The sequence below is a fragment of the Lampetra planeri genome, chromosome 3 (genome assembly GCF_965212315.1).
Source record: "Lampetra planeri chromosome 3, kcLamPlan1.2.h2, whole genome shotgun sequence".
In the NCBI taxonomy this organism is placed as follows: domain Eukaryota; kingdom Metazoa; phylum Chordata; class Hyperoartia; order Petromyzontiformes; family Petromyzontidae; genus Lampetra; species Lampetra planeri.
In genome coordinates this window covers 16,345,690-16,361,495 of record NC_136109.1, presented here as the reverse complement: position 1 = coordinate 16,361,495, position 15,806 = coordinate 16,345,690, and the positions used below count along the sequence as shown (strand labels likewise).

General features: G+C 44.3%; 1 protein-coding gene across 2 annotated transcripts in view; it reads right to left on the bottom strand.

The window, feature by feature from the left end:
* LOC144738979 (C-myc promoter-binding protein-like) overlaps positions 1–14,975 on the bottom strand; it is a 134,256-nt gene extending 119,281 nt beyond the window's left edge. The window contains exon 1 of one of the 2 annotated variants that reach the window (XM_078621984.1): positions 14,475–14,975. The gene's annotated coding sequence lies outside the window, so the exon portion shown is untranslated. Of the gene's footprint in view, positions 1–1,723; positions 1,798–14,474 lie in introns of those variants that run through there. The other variant, XM_078621991.1, reaches the window with a different exon arrangement.
* Between the last annotated feature and the right edge of the window lie 831 nt (positions 14,976–15,806).

The window sequence follows — 15,806 nt, the reverse complement described above, 5'->3', positions numbered from 1 at the left end:
AAAGTCTTAACTGACTGTGATGTTTCCATCCTTCCTGCCTATGTCAGCTGTTATTTCTGACTCTCTGTGTCTCTCTCTATGCCTCTCTCTTAGATCTCTCATGCTCACGTGTCCTTTGGATTGCACTCTCATGCCTTTGGATTGCACTCTCATACTCACATGTCCTTTGGATTGCACCCGTTGGGTTGCACTCCCTCGTCGAGGAGGCCGCTCTCCTTCCATCTTACAGTTACATGCTAATCTCTCACATTAACATCACTAGCCCTGGCCACTTCTTTATGACCCTTGGGCTACACCCATTTCAAACGTTTTAAAACAGTCTGCCTCAACAGCAGACCATGCTTTCCCACCTGATGACAGATGCTTGTGTAGTGCCCGAAACGTCGTGATTTATTTTATTTTATACCTACGTGACTTTACCGAAAGAACCAAAGAGTATGGATTATTGCAGTCATGAAAGATTCAAATCATGTTTACCATCTCTATTATTATAATTAGTGCTGTTACCAATACCCCAAGGAAGCCCTCATATATTCCTCATATAGAAATAAGTGGGTTCCAGACATGAATACACGAGTTCAAACACAAGGTAAGGTCACCTGATGTCTTTGGCGTCAAAAACAAATTGTGGTCCCCGCCTCAATACGGCGATTTAAAAACACATTCCTGCGGAGGGAGTGGGTAGGAAGGTTGGGTTGCTCGGTCAATGGCCAGGGTCAACGGCGGCGTGGTGTATTCCGCAAATATGCCCGACTATGAGGGCGGGCACAAGTCGGCGTAAGTAGGTTAAAAGGGCACTACGGGGTGACCAGCCCCTCCCCACCCAGCCCCACCCCTCCCACCCCCCACCCAGCCCCACCCTCCCCACCCAGCCCCTCCCCACCCAGCCCCTCCCCACCCTCCCCTCACCACCCAGCCCCACCTCTCCCATTTTTGGATGCACGACGGACGGACACAATAATCCCCTGTGGGCTGGTGTAATCAGGAGGTTCCGACCAGTATAACCTGCCCTGGCTCAGGATCAACACTGCCCGAGCACTTCTGACAGTAAGGAGACACTGACATTAAATCCAATAAAGTTCAAAATTTGCTTCAACGAGCCGAGGATTAACATTAAAAACACACGGTGAAAGATATTCATTAAACATGGGAATTTGTGTACTAAACCACACAAGCTAGAAGCAACATTAACAAGCAACTGCAAGTAAAATCTTGGCACCGCGATTAAAACAATTCCGGAAGGCTGCTTTTTTATTCTAATCAGAGACGGCACGCTGGGTGCTTAAATGAGTCTTGTAAAACTGCTAGACAGTAGACACTAATCCATCTGCCACTTTACATGCAAAAGATATACCACCATACAACTTACGTCACATGTAACGATCACTTATTTTCGACATTGTTTTCAAATTATAAACGGTGACTTTATCATGCAAATCCCCAAATAGATGTTCAAGATTATGAATAAGCGTCCTGTTAAAGTGAGTTTCTATCCAACTATAAATTCACGAAGAATAATTTAATTTAATCTTACATTATTAACAGTATCTAAGAAACCCTCTTCAGAAGTAACAAAACTGTTGAGAAAAGCAAGCGGGCTTGGGCAGATGTCAAGAGAAGGGATGATGGCCGATGGTCAAGACGACAGCCGAGGAATCGAACGAATCTGAGATGAACGTCAAGGGAAGATCAACTCGCGTGCAGGTGCTTGGTGGATTATTACAGCAGAAGATTGTGAGAGATGGCGACGGCTTGAGAAGGCGTTCGTCCAGCAGTAGATAGATGGTGGCTGATGACGACGACGAGGATGACGAAGAATAACTCGGAAGCGCTAGGTTACCGCTTTGTGTGCACATGAGCCTGCACACACACAAGGGATCCACTGAATATTACTTCTTGTGAGACGCTGGACACTGAGTACCTTATTAGGTGTCTGGCCAGAGCTGAAGCTGAATAGCACAGTATATTTTTGGAGGAGAGTGTAGCGGCTTCATGGAGAGTAATGAGTCCTAATGTGGGGCGAGGGGGCGTGGGCATTTTAGGAAGCTTAAAAGGAGGGGTGTGCGTCGACCGGCCTGATTGGAAGAGTGGGTCAGTGGGTCATCCTACGACCAAATCCGTCAAAATATGCCCCACCTCGTTCGATCTCAGAAACTGAGGACCAAAGCCTGTTTAGTAATAGGGATGGGTAACCACAAAGGCTTGTCAGGTGTTGTAGATGGGGCTGTGAGGTAATCAGGAGATGGCGGTGTTGAATGTTACTCCGTCATATGTGTGGCTTTTCTCTGCATACTATAGTTTCCGCCCACAAGCCAAACACTCATTAATGGTATTGGCCAAATGTCCAAATGCAGGATCCTGGAAAAAAAAGTACTGAGACTCAGTGAGGCTTTCCTAGTTAAATAACTGCCATTTTTACCAGGTAGACACATAAATACATGCATGAACATGGGGAGAGCTATCTAGGCAAACAGGAACAGAGTTCTGCAGAGAAATGTGTGGGAAACATGGGACATAGGGAAATGGGAGTCACAAAGGAACACATGGGGGGGACATATGGAGATGTGGGTGGATGCAGATGAATGCAGGAAACAGTGAGACAGGTGGCTACCACCACCCACTTGGCAGTCTGGGCCACTTTCCAAATCAAAAAGCACATCCTTCTCAGCAATAGTATCACTACATAATCAACATTAAAAATATTAAAGACAGCACTATTTTAAATAAAATACAAAATCTCAAGTTAAATAAAATAAGACTTTCCCCCATAGCATAAGTGTCAAAATCCTCAGTTTCAAATAAACCCAGAGCTTGAGGGCAAAATTACAGTGGTAATCAGCAACAGCTGAATTTCAAAGCAGTCAAAAGTTAGGACCTGTGAGTTTATGGTTGGTTGGTTATTTGATGACAAGACAAATGAAAGATATGATTTTGGTTTGAATATGAGCTTACAGATGTGCCGCAAGCCATACATTTCTAAAAACAAAGGCATGAAACTCAGTTCAAAAGAGAACCAGATGTCAGGTTTCAGTCTACATGTGTGACTACAATGAGATGTTAGTGAAATCAGATGCAGAAATTTTATATTTTATTTAAACTAAGCTATATAGCTATTTTCAGAAGAGACCTGGCCACATATGATAGCTCAACAAAGTGGCTTATGATGTAGAAATGTATAGCAGCCAAATACTCTAAACCAATGTTTTCAAATACAGAGGGAAAAACCAGAGGACCCGGAGAAAAATCCACACGATCACGGGGTGAACATGCAAGCTCCAAATATACAGGCATCAGGGTCGGGATCGAATGCACGATCTCATGCATACCCGGCAAGGTAGTTAACACGTTACCACCGCGGCACAATTTCATTGCATTCCAGGATTTAACAATAAATATAATTTCAGATTATTAACAAAATATAACTTTAAGCAATTAAGGAACTGTAAGTAATGGAGCCTCCAATTTTTTTTTTAAGGTTTGCTAAAATAATCTGATGAGTAGATAAAACAGGAAAACATCTTGGCTTCTATTTTGTGGTTCAAGTCTAAATATAGAAAATGCATTTCTAGAAGGACCATTCATGATTGCAAGCTCATATTAACTTCATAAGAACGATAAGAGGACACATTAACATGTAAAATGCCTCATTTTCCAAATGGTACCACAATTTTTCCGTGATGTGCTTGCAAGGCGGCCAGAGCACTGGTGCAGAAAAAATTAGATGACAAAATGTAGTGGCCCTATAGCTCAAGACTGGCATCATCCATTAGGAACAAAGCATATATTGTAGTAGATGGATATAAGCACACCCTTTGGGAGCAAGTCCCTCTGTGCTTATATCAAAAGTAGCGTGCTTGGGGGTCAGACGCTGCCCTTTACATTCTCCCCATCAATATAATGTAGGATGTGTTTCCTATATCAGAATTGGGCTTATCCAAGGTGCGGTGATATCTAACATCTCCCGTACAATTTTTGGTTTCATATAATGGTTGGTGCCCTGGATTTTCAAACCATAGTTCACTGGCTCACCAGCTGCCTGGCAAGTAAAAGAGTAGGCCAAATAACCTATGGGAGAGGCTCTTTAGTGCTCCCTCTAGTGTTGGCTAGCCATCAAACAAAGACAGTCACTGCATCGCACGCATTCAGATGCGCTTCTACAACCATCTGGAACTCTCTTCCTTCTGATATGAAGAAGCCATTGGAGCTAGGCACTTTTAAATCTAGATTAAAACTAATTTCTTTCTAAAGGCTTTTTGTGTTTAGTTTGTTGTCCTTCCCCTGCACCTCCGATTAGCATGGTTGGCTACATATGGTCAGATACAAGTTCAACATTGATACATACAGGCCCTTCTGCCAGCAGTGGCTTGAGCAAGCAATTGCAGAGTTGCACCTCTGCCTCTCACATAGGCATCATTTGGTGACACACAAGCAAATGCACACTTTCAAGAGGACCCTTGCACTTGTGTGTTTGGCTAGATCCTTTGTGAGTATTCTCCAAAATGAATGAAAGCACACGCTGCCAAACCGTTTCACATTTGCTCATTTAGAAACCAAGGTGACGGTAAACACGTGAATGCGATTCCGATGTTTCATCACGGTAGGATGAGGCCTTTGCTCAAAATCTGCAGACCAGCTGGGGTCACATGCAATGCTGTTACTGCGGAATAACCACAGCTCTTTGCTTTTGCAGACTTCCTGGCCAGTCTGCTTTCCTCACCAAGGCCTACAGCAAACATTCAGAGTCTGCAACCGTTTGCACACAATAGAAAACTCGGTTTGCAACAAGTGGGTAACGTGTACGCAAAAGTTTTAGCTTGCTATACAAAGGACACTGATATTGTTTCTTTGCATTGGTTGTGGTGGAGAGCAAAAATGTTTAGCACTTTTATTTTATGCAGGTTTTAAATGAGTTCCACACAAAGGCTTTCCACTTCCCTCTAAAAGAGTTGTGCCCATAAACACGCAATGGGGACGCATCCAAGACATTTTGTGCGGGGCTTTTAGAAAGCACTATTGTTGCCCCTTCTATTTAAAGCGGGAGAAAAATGTTAGGGGACAAGTTAAACACAGTTTCTGCAACGTGGCATACTATGGCTTGAGAACATTTTTTAATCTGAGCACATTTTTTTTTACAATTAGTGTTTCACCATGGAATATCAATGAGGCCCCTCTGTTTGTGTTTGTGTGAACATTGCAAATCATGAGCCACTGCACATTTATAGGACATTGTTTGCTGCTCGTTCTTTACCATGGGTGTGTGATAAAATATTTCTTGGCAAATAGCGGTTTATTTTGGAAGGAGGAAAATGTCACGGCCTGCTAACGCATGTGGCAAACTGACGCATTTGACCTTGTGCATTATTGCATGCTGAGCAATGTACAGAAGCTGTTTTTAAAACGTGTGCATGCATCACATCATAATAGATGCAAGTATTTTGTATTTCAACTTTATTGGGAAATATTTCATGTAAACACAAAAAAATTTGCCTGGTAAATTAACTGCAATAACATATCATATCAAGAAGAGAAAAAAAGGTTGTCAGGTATAATGCTATATTTTCTCTTCCATTAAATTTTTTTAACATTAATGTAAGAAAAAAAACTTTAAATATGATCCGAACATGTACAGCCCTTTGGTGAAGCCACTGCTGGGTGAGTGTCTCGTCGAGGTTATTTGATGACACTTCACCACACTGGACAGTGCAAGGCTGGCCAAAGGCTTGGAGGGGCATAGACGGGAGCTATAAAAGTCGAGTACAACAACGTATCTTGTGTCACTGCTCTACGCTGCCGACAACTTAGCCCCTGCAACAGCCTATAACACCTGGCGTGCATGGTGATCACTCATCCAAGCACGATCCAGGCTCAGCTCTGCTTAGTTTCCAAGATCTGATGAGATCGGATGCATTCTGAGTGTTTTGGTTATTGGCTACATGGAAATAAACGGCCTGCAATATACATATACTGCAAGCAAACAGCTGTCAGCAATATACCCTGTGAATTTGTAATGATAAATGACTACAAATACAGCACATGTAGCTCTCACTATCAAAGGATTGTTTTACATAAACCCTGATTTTTAAAAAAATCAATAGCTCAGAGACAAGTATTTTTGTATGAATGTTAGGTAACAACCATATTATATAACAATGATGACAGTATCTTATTCCACACAAATCATTTTGGTGGCTTGTAGAAACACACCCATCCCCCTACCTTTATTTTGAAACACTGACAAAATAACCTCGGGGAAAATCTAAGTCAATTCCTGGCAGTAAAGAAATGCACTGTTACCCTTTGATAGTAAATAGCATGATGTCAAGGGCAATATGCAGGCATTTGTAAACCCACTTCAAAATGCAGCATCAAAACATAAAATTACGTCAATAATGGAAGTGATTATGAAGATAATACTGTAGTGACAATTAATAAACTCGAATGGTGGTGAATGATTAAATTAGCAATTATCACATTCATATATCAAGATTACGGTCGTATGAATACAGCTTTAAATTTAGAGTTATTGGAATTCTAGTTAAAACAATGTTATGGCGATTTGAGTTTTTTTACACTTTCATAAAGTGTGGAGAATTTCACTGATAAATGAATACTTGTGCCCGACACAGAACTTGTAGAACATAAGGCAGGTTTTTTTTTTAATGCTCACCTTCTCCCAATGACATAGGAAATAACCAGCAGTGTACTACCAATGAGACACAAAGCCTCAACTGCCGAGTGAAAGTGACTTCCTGCACAAATTAATGTACGGTGGGGGCCCCTCTAGATTGGCAGCCCCAAGTCAGTGATGGAAATTATAAATTGGTTTTCACAACGCATTTACAAACCCAGTGACCTGATTCCACTCCCAGCCACAGCTATTTGCCATCAATGGCGATGCATTAACAAACCCATTGACCTGATTCCATTTCCCAGCCATGGCTACTGCCATCAATGTGATATCTGAAGCGGACCTTTGCTCCCTGCTTCAACCTGCACCGACCAGCGTGATTAAACATAGCTCCTGTGACTGGCACGGCAGTGGATTGGCCAAGGGTTGTATGTTCTCATTAAAACACCGAGGTGATGATTATATACTGAAATATTGTTCCATTTCTAAGAGGATGTTTTTCAAATGTCCCTTCACTGATCAATATTCAATCACAAAAGCATGTCCGTATCGTTTAGGGTATGCCTTTCCAGTAGCACCTTCTGCACATATCTTTATACTGCACATGTACTCTTAAGTTAATTCAATATCTTCACAATGTTTATCATTTAAACAAAAAAACAGGTTCACTACTGGATAATGTATGCGTCGCTATCCCTGCACACATATGTATTTCTTTTAGGACTCCCTATCCCAACTAATATTACCACCGAGTTCTCCCCCTGGGTTAAATTAAGGAAGTAATCTTGTAACATAAGAAGAGAAGCTTGCATGTAGCTCATTTGTGAGAGGCCGTCTGTTCTCCGCTATCAAGACACATTTTTAGTCATCATTAATAATGTTCCAAAAAAAGTGTTTGGCACTTGCATACAATGGCCTACTATTTGGAATAATAGACCTTTTACATCCGCGGTAATAAGACGGCGTATGTCCTCTCCCAAGAACGGCATGCTTATCTGACAACATTCCAGTAACATATTATTATGGAGGACAGTCGAGATAAGGATGAATGTTTCATCACTTTCAGACTTTATGTCAGCACCCTATATATGCGCCCACGTGAGCCAGCCACTAGGAGAAAGCAATCACATTTGACAGTCCCAGTGAAAACAAGTTAAATGTCTCATCTTAAGGCCACTTCACTCGGCAAGTAATTCCATGTGGCGTGCAGACGGCATCATGAATGGCCACGATTATAATTAAGTCCATTCACGGCGGTAAACTGTTGAATATTAATGTTGTGCGTTCTACTACTGGAAAGTATGCACACAATTGGGATTTTAATAATATTCACCAAATAAAAATATAAAATCAAACGATAAATATATTTCAATCATGCAAAGTGGATGAAATTCAAACTGTCGTTTTTCAAAGACAGCTATTGCACAGCTGAGCCAAATTATTTTCTTCTGTAACAGATAATTTTCATAATAACGTCATAAATTTCGATTTAAAGCTTTCGTGACTGCAGGGATTCATCTTCTTGGTTCTTTCGGTAAAGTCACGTAGAAGGGAAATAATAAAATAATAAAAATAAAACATTATAAAATACAATTCTCACGACGTTTCGGCCACAACGCAAGCAGCCGTCCTCAGGTGAAGAACAGCGTTTTTCCGACAGACCTGTTCTTCACCTAAGGACGGCTGCTTGCGTTGTGGCCGAAACGTCGTGAGAATTGTATTTTATTATGTTTTATTTTTTTATTTCCCTTCTACGTGACTTTACCAAAAGAACCAAGAAAACGTCATAAATGTTTTACACTCTATTGGGCTTCACGTACTAACAATATCCAGCATGCACATTAAATAAGGGAACATCGTTTTCTTGTGAAAAGCTCAGTGATGAAGCAGCACGTTAAAATTGATTAGCAAAGCTTCAAGGGCAGGAAGCAGTGGCAACTCTTTCACAACATGTGGAAGGGTAAATCAGCATGTGTCATGCAAGCACTTCCTGTTAAAGGCAAGATTGAAAAATGGGCCTGATACATTGTGTAGGTTTTACCATCTACCTTGACAAGCTTCAAATCTCCGGACCGAGAATATCTTGCATAGAAATGTGCACGATAGAACGAATCACTGCGAACTGAAACTACATTATGAACTGAACACACCTTAGCAAGAATAAAGACCCATAAAAGTGATCCATTATGCACTTTATATTCTTTGGGCATTTCGGTAAAGTCACATAGATATGTTCTAGGAAAATAACAAAAAAACTAAGTTTTTTTTCCTGACGACCGCTTGTGTCGCGATCGAAACGTCGTAGTTTTATTGTTATTTTATTTTAACCCATCCACGTGACTTTACCGAAAGACCCAAAGAATATGACTTCCTGCAGTCACGAAAGCTTTAAGTCAAGACTTGTGCACCTTATGAAGTTTCGCTGCACATTTATCAGTGAGGAAACTCGTGTGACCAACACGACCGTATCCGGTACTCCAGTGTGATATTCTACATGCCTCCACGAAACCCCACAATTGCTTGACAGGATGCCTATTAAATTTTTAATTTCTTGCTTCACGACAAAAATACAAAATGCTGCTTATGTGTTTTGTTGTTCTATTTTTAGTTGTGTCCAAATATTTTTTTAGATTTAATATGGGTTACCACCACGTAGAAACTGATGGCATGCAATACATCTGCATGCCTCGGGAAATGAAGGCCTGCAACTATTTTGAACTGACTCAAAATCTGTTACAGATGAAAACAACTTCATACGGCACAGCATCGTTTTTCATTTTGAGGCTACACATGGATGACGGCATGCTGTGTGCTGGTGTGAAGTGGTACGAGAATGTGTGTTCATATGAACAAGGTGAATTAAGAAAATCAAACATTTAAACTAAACAGCCAAATACTACGAAACGGTACGTTTCTAAACGTGGAGGGAAAAAACCGGAGGATCCAGAGAAAAACCCATGCGACCACAGGGAGAACATACAATCTCCAAATAGACAGGCGTCAGTGTCGGGATCGAACCAACTAACTCCTGCATACCAGGCGAGGTGGTTAACATCTCGCCACCGCGGCGCCATTTGATTACTCCAAATCCACTTACAATCTGCTTGCAATAAACCTGCTCCAAGTGTCGTTTTAAATTAATGCACCTAGTAAATAGCAACCAGATGGACAGGAAAAACACAGGTTTGTGCTTCCAGAGGCATTTCCACAACATAAATGCTGAATAACAATATTGTCTTCAACCCAATTATATGTCGAATGAGCCGATTATTGGGATGGCGTGCTATTTCCAGATAATCAAGCAACACATTACTTTTATTATTTTAAAAAAAACAGACTTCTAGTCAGCTACCCAAGTAGGCGCTTCATATGATAAACATCAAATTCAATGTATACAGATACAGTAAAGGGATACGAACGAGACAGCCAATTGGTTATTTTCTGGGTCAAGTGGTTCACAACAGAAGTGATGTAACTTGTACACTTACAAATACCGTACCAGCTATAAATCATATACTGTGAAACGGTTTTACTTAACGTACCCATACATTTATAGGCTTGCTTTAATGTGTTCATCTTACTAGTCTAATTTATAGCATTACATCCAACTAAAACTTTACATCGCCTTCTCTTTACGTATGTATGCTTTTTTGCTGGTCTCTTCCCTTACCGCTGACGAGATGTTGATGCTGCAATGCTGTGCAGTGAGCAGTCTTAACACACTGTATGATTCACAGCGCATCTTCCGCTTTAGCTAATCTTCATTACCAGAAGCCACCTCCTCGGCAACGCAGTGGGGGTTTCACAATGACGGCCGAATTAAACAATTAATTCCTGAATGTCGAATTTCAATTTAATTTGTTGTTTGCACCGTTATTAAGGAATACGCAAATTGTGTACCGATTGTAACTCTGCATCGATTAATAGAGTCTGAAGCTCACGATACATGGTATTGAATTGCGTGCGTAGTGACTTTTTTCCCTTTATGTTGCCTTGGTTTCATGTGAACCCTCCAACCAATAGCGACCACAACATTCACCACAATGTAAAAACATTATTGGGACAACTCATTGGATCGCAGGGGAGGTGAATCATTGAACCCTTCATTCTTACAGCGTGCGACATACTGGAAATGAATTAACAGAATTTTAAAGGCAGAATTTGTGAATATCACAAATGTTTGATGCAACAATTTGCATTTCAGAATTATCCAGAAATAACTATCCAGAGGCCACTGGCTTACTTACAAAAATGTCATGCAACAAAGTAAATGCGCATTACACCGTGAAATAGAAATATATACATTCGAGAACAAATGCATGTTAGAGACATGACATTGACTGTTAAGAAAATTAAGTGGCACGGGTAGACCGTGTTGGTAAAGACGGGTTTGGTAGCCAGTGGTTGAGATTACCGACAGTGGCAGCCCAAAGGAAGGGAACAAAACAACCGGTGAAGTCGATGCACGGCGGTGATGGAACGAGAGAATCGGGCTGTGTGAATGTGTGCACGGACTGGTGTGTTTCAAGGCCAACAAGAGATTATGACGGCTTGGATAGCCCTTTGTCCAGAAGTGGACAACAGCATGGCTGATGATGATGAACGCAAGACGACGCGTAAACACGAAGCTGTGCTATTTAACTCAACGATCAAAACAAACAATTGTTTTACAGCAATGGGCGTCTATGGTTGCACCCTGCAATGTGATGCCTGCAAAGAACAAAACACACAGAATACTACAGAGTGCACGTGTGTTTGTATGCACTTTCTTGCATAACGACGGTGCTTTGTCGTGATATACTTGTATATCCATGTACACTCCAATCCACGAAGTCTTTGCAGTATTCAGGGGTAATTAAATGACCTTCTGCAACACAGTGCACGTACAGTACGGTGGGCATTGTTCTTCTCATCACGGTGCTATTTCAATAATGCTCAAAGGTCAGCCTGCAGCAAACGGCGTTGATAATGCCAAATAAATCTACCACGTCCGCAATTACATTAAGGAAATGCTAATGAATAGACCTGCACATTTGGCTTTGACATTGGTGGCGCTCCGTCACACACGCACGATCGTTTTGAACGTCGATCTCGCCCAAGACAACACGAGATCGACGCAACGAATGTACCCCCTGGTGATTGTGCAAATCCACCGTTCCAACACCGACGCAAGCGAAGCCAACGATGACCTCAGCAAACACCGCTACCTAACACTCGTTTCAAATGACGTGGATAAAACCACAGCTTGGAACGGAATCAAAAACGTTGTGATGGAACACTCTGAAGAAAGTATATCCTCGGTGCATTTATATTCGTACGGGAGGAGCTTCTGCCATGCATTTCCAGAAGTCGGTGTGCGATTATAAATAGAAGCGTCACCCATCGTATCCCCATATATCTTGCCTATATAATTAGCCTAGAACGTAATGTTATACAAGTGTATGGTAGCGTTCATCTCTGTTGGAGATCCCAAGTCACTCACTGGTTTAGAGTCTATATTGCAATGGTAAAGGCCTATCTGTCCACAGACAACCATTGTTGTATTCTGAGCTAAGTCAAATGACAACTCGCACACATTTTAATAGATATAGTTACATCAATGTGAACAATTGGATATGTACCGTACTTTGACCTTTAATTATTCAGCGATGTGACAGTACAATCTAGGGTTGCTCAAATTATTGCTGACAAATATTTGGGTCTCTTTACTGCAACTTGGGCAGCTGCTTTCAGTCAAAAAATGCTAACATGGAACCAACCCTACATCTAAATGAAGTGTTATCTACCGGTGCAAAAGTCTACTGGGGAGGAAGGAAGTAGATACATCCATGGAGTACTACAGGCATGTCGGCAACCTGATGACCATTCTGCTGCAATTGACTGAATTGTCCCAGAGTTGTATCCTGCCGACATAAAAAGGGAAACTTCCAGCACATAGCTACGGTCAACAAGAGACTCATGCCTAACCCACGAACCTTACACCGTTTAACAGGGAGACTTTCGCGACCAATATTGTGGCATGTATTTTGGACTTCTTTCGCACCGTACGTCGTAGCCAACCGTGCTCATCGAAGGTGCGGAGGAAGGATAACAAGCTAAACACAACAAATAAGAGATGTTTGGCTTAGATCGCGTAAATAAAATAAGTGTCGTTAACCAACCACCACCCGACAGTCAACTAGTAAGATTTATCACGTTAACAAAACGTGAGCTGAAATAGTAACTAATTGGCACGTCTTATTCACGTGACACATCTTACTAATTCACTGTTTCTGGTGATGGTGGGTTCACGACCCATTTCCGCGATCTAACCCAAACAGAAACACATTATTATGAATAACCTTAACAAGCTTCTTCCAGCAGGCAACTTTTATTTTACTGGCAGTAAATGGAAACCTTTGCACAGCAGCTGTCTCGTTATTTTCAACGTCACCGAATACACCAGGGCTCTTTATTTCCCAGATGTAGCATTTTACACTCAAAACCATCACTGACACTGGGCGATGTTGACAATACAGGCGAGTAAAATGAAGAGCACATCACAAAAACAATTGTGGCTATGACATTGCAGATACACACAATCTGGCGGTCAGCAAGCTGGCCAATTTGCCAATGGCAGAGCTTGAAGTGATGAATGATCGTGGTGTTATTGACGATGTTAATGGTGATGGCAGCATGTTTTTCAGGAGTGACGTTGGTATTGGTGGTCACCAGGTATTGGTGTTGCTAGTGATGTTGTTAATCGATAGTCTGGTGGTGGTGACTATTGGCAGTAGTACTGGTGAAGCTCATGGCAGTCAGTGGTGACGGTGCTGGGCTACTAATCATTGTGACAGCAATGTTTGGTTATATTGCTGCTGGATTGTGATAAGTGGCGGTGGCGCTGATGATTGTGGTGCTGCTCGTGATGGCAGTGATAATGAGGTGTTGCCAATTGCACTTAGGAGCCGAAGGTGATCGATCGCTGGCGGTGATTGGTAATGAAAAATCATGACGAAGCGTTGTTACGGTTCAAAGGGCGTTGGGAAAATCTGTCAGTGAGTTGTGTTCGTGGGGGTGATGGTTGATGGGTGACACTGGTGATGGTTGATGGGTGGCACTGGTGATGGTTGATGGGTGGCACTGGTGATGGTTGATGGGTGGCACTGGTGATGGTTGATGGGTGACACTGGTGATGGTTGATGGGTGACACTGGTGATGGTTGATGGGTGGCACTGGTGATGGTTGATGGGTGGCACTGGTGATGGTTGATGGGTGGCACTGGTGATGGTTGATGGGTGGCACTGGTGATGGTTGATGGGTGACACTGGTGATGGTTGATGGGTGGCACTGGTGATGGTTGATGAGTGGCACTGGTGATGGTTGATGGGTGGCACTGGTGATGGTTGATGGGTGGCACTGGTGATGGTTGATGGGTGACACTGGTGATGGTTGATGGGTGACACTGGTGATGGTTGATGGGTGGCACTGGTGATGGTTGATGGGTGGCACTGGTGATGGTTGATGGGTGGCACTGGTGATGGTTGATGGGTGGCACTGGTGATGGTTGATGGGTGGCACTGGTGATGGTTGATGGGTGGTACTGGTGATGGTTGATGGGTGGCACTGGTGATGGTTGATGGGTGGCACTGGTGATGGTTGATGGGTGGCACTGGTGATGGTTGATGGGTGGCACTGGTGATGGTTGATGGGTGGCACTGGTGATGGTTGATGGGTGGCACTGGTGATGACGACGTTACTGGTGATGTTACGGCTGGTTGGTTGTCACGATCACCACCAATACCAAACAGCACGACCGTCAGCAATCTCCAGATTGACCTCATTCATCGGCCCGGGGCCTCCTTACCTGCGACTCGGCTCAGGAAGCGGGGAATCTTCAGCAGAAGCAGCAGCAGCAGAAGCCACCGGAGGTATCTCGCATCCCTCGCCCGAACCACCACCACCACCACCAACCAATCCTCGGCCTCTCACTTATTCTACAAAATAATTATGCTATAAAAAACACACAACAGTGATAACCCGTCAAGGGAGAATGAGGCTCTACGCTCAGTGGCAGAGCGTAGCAAATGAATAAAATGTGGAAAGAAAAGCAACGATTCTGAGTCGCGGTCCGTCAGGAGGCAACCACCCCGCTCGTCCTCCCGGGGTGTTGACGCTAAATGTGAACGAGTCCGCCTCGGAGGCCCGCGCCGTGTGGCCCGCGCCGTGTGGTGACGACGACGACGACCAGCCGAGTCGCTCTTCACTCGGGGGGGGGAGGAGGAGGCGCGTGGCGGCGCAACGAGCGCGGCCCGAATGCGCGCCGGGACGCGGCCATCACTCCCCGCGGTGCAACGGGGGTGACGGTGGTGGGGTGGGGGGGCGAGGGGGGGGAGGGGCAGGGGGGAGGGGCGAAGGGCCGGGAGGGGAGGGGCGAGGGACAGGGGGGAGGGGCGAGGGACAGGGGGGGAGGGGCGCGGGGCAGGGGGGAGGGGCGAGGGACAGGGGGGAGGGGCGAGGGGCAGGGGGGGAGGGGCGAGGGGCAGGGGGGGAGGGGCGAAGGGCAGGGGGGGGAGAGGGACAAGAGGTGGAGGGGCGAGGGACAGGGGGGAGGGGCGAGGGATAGGGGGAGAGGGGCGAGGGATAGGGGGGAGGGGCGAGGGACAGGGGGGGAGGGGCAAGAGGCAGGGGGGGAGGGGCGAGGGACAGGGGGGAGGGGCGAGAGACAAGGGGAGGGGCGAGGGACAGGGGGGGAGGGGCGAGGGGCAGGGGGGGATGGGCGAGGGACAGAAGGGGGAGGGGCGAGGGACAGGGGGAGGGGCGAGAGGCAGGGGGGAGGGGCGAGGGACAGGGGGGGAGGGGCGTGTAAGGGGAGGGAGGGGCGTGGGGGGGGGCGTTGTAGGGAGCGGTGGCGTTGCGGTTAGCGCAAGGGTCGCCAATCCTGCGGCCTGCTTCGTGACGTTGTTTATGAAGGAGCACCGTCTCGTATTCACGCGCACTTGTCGCTCTTGTAAGGGGCTGTCCAAAAATCGATTTAAACTATTGTCGTTGCCGTGCGTATTTAATGTGGCGCTGCACTCTGATGTTGTCGGAGAAAAATTTATGAAAAAGTCTATTTAATTAAGTAGAACGTGTTGTCTATATTTAAAGTTGACGTCACATTTCTCACCCCCCCCCCCTAGGTGCGTGACGTCATTTA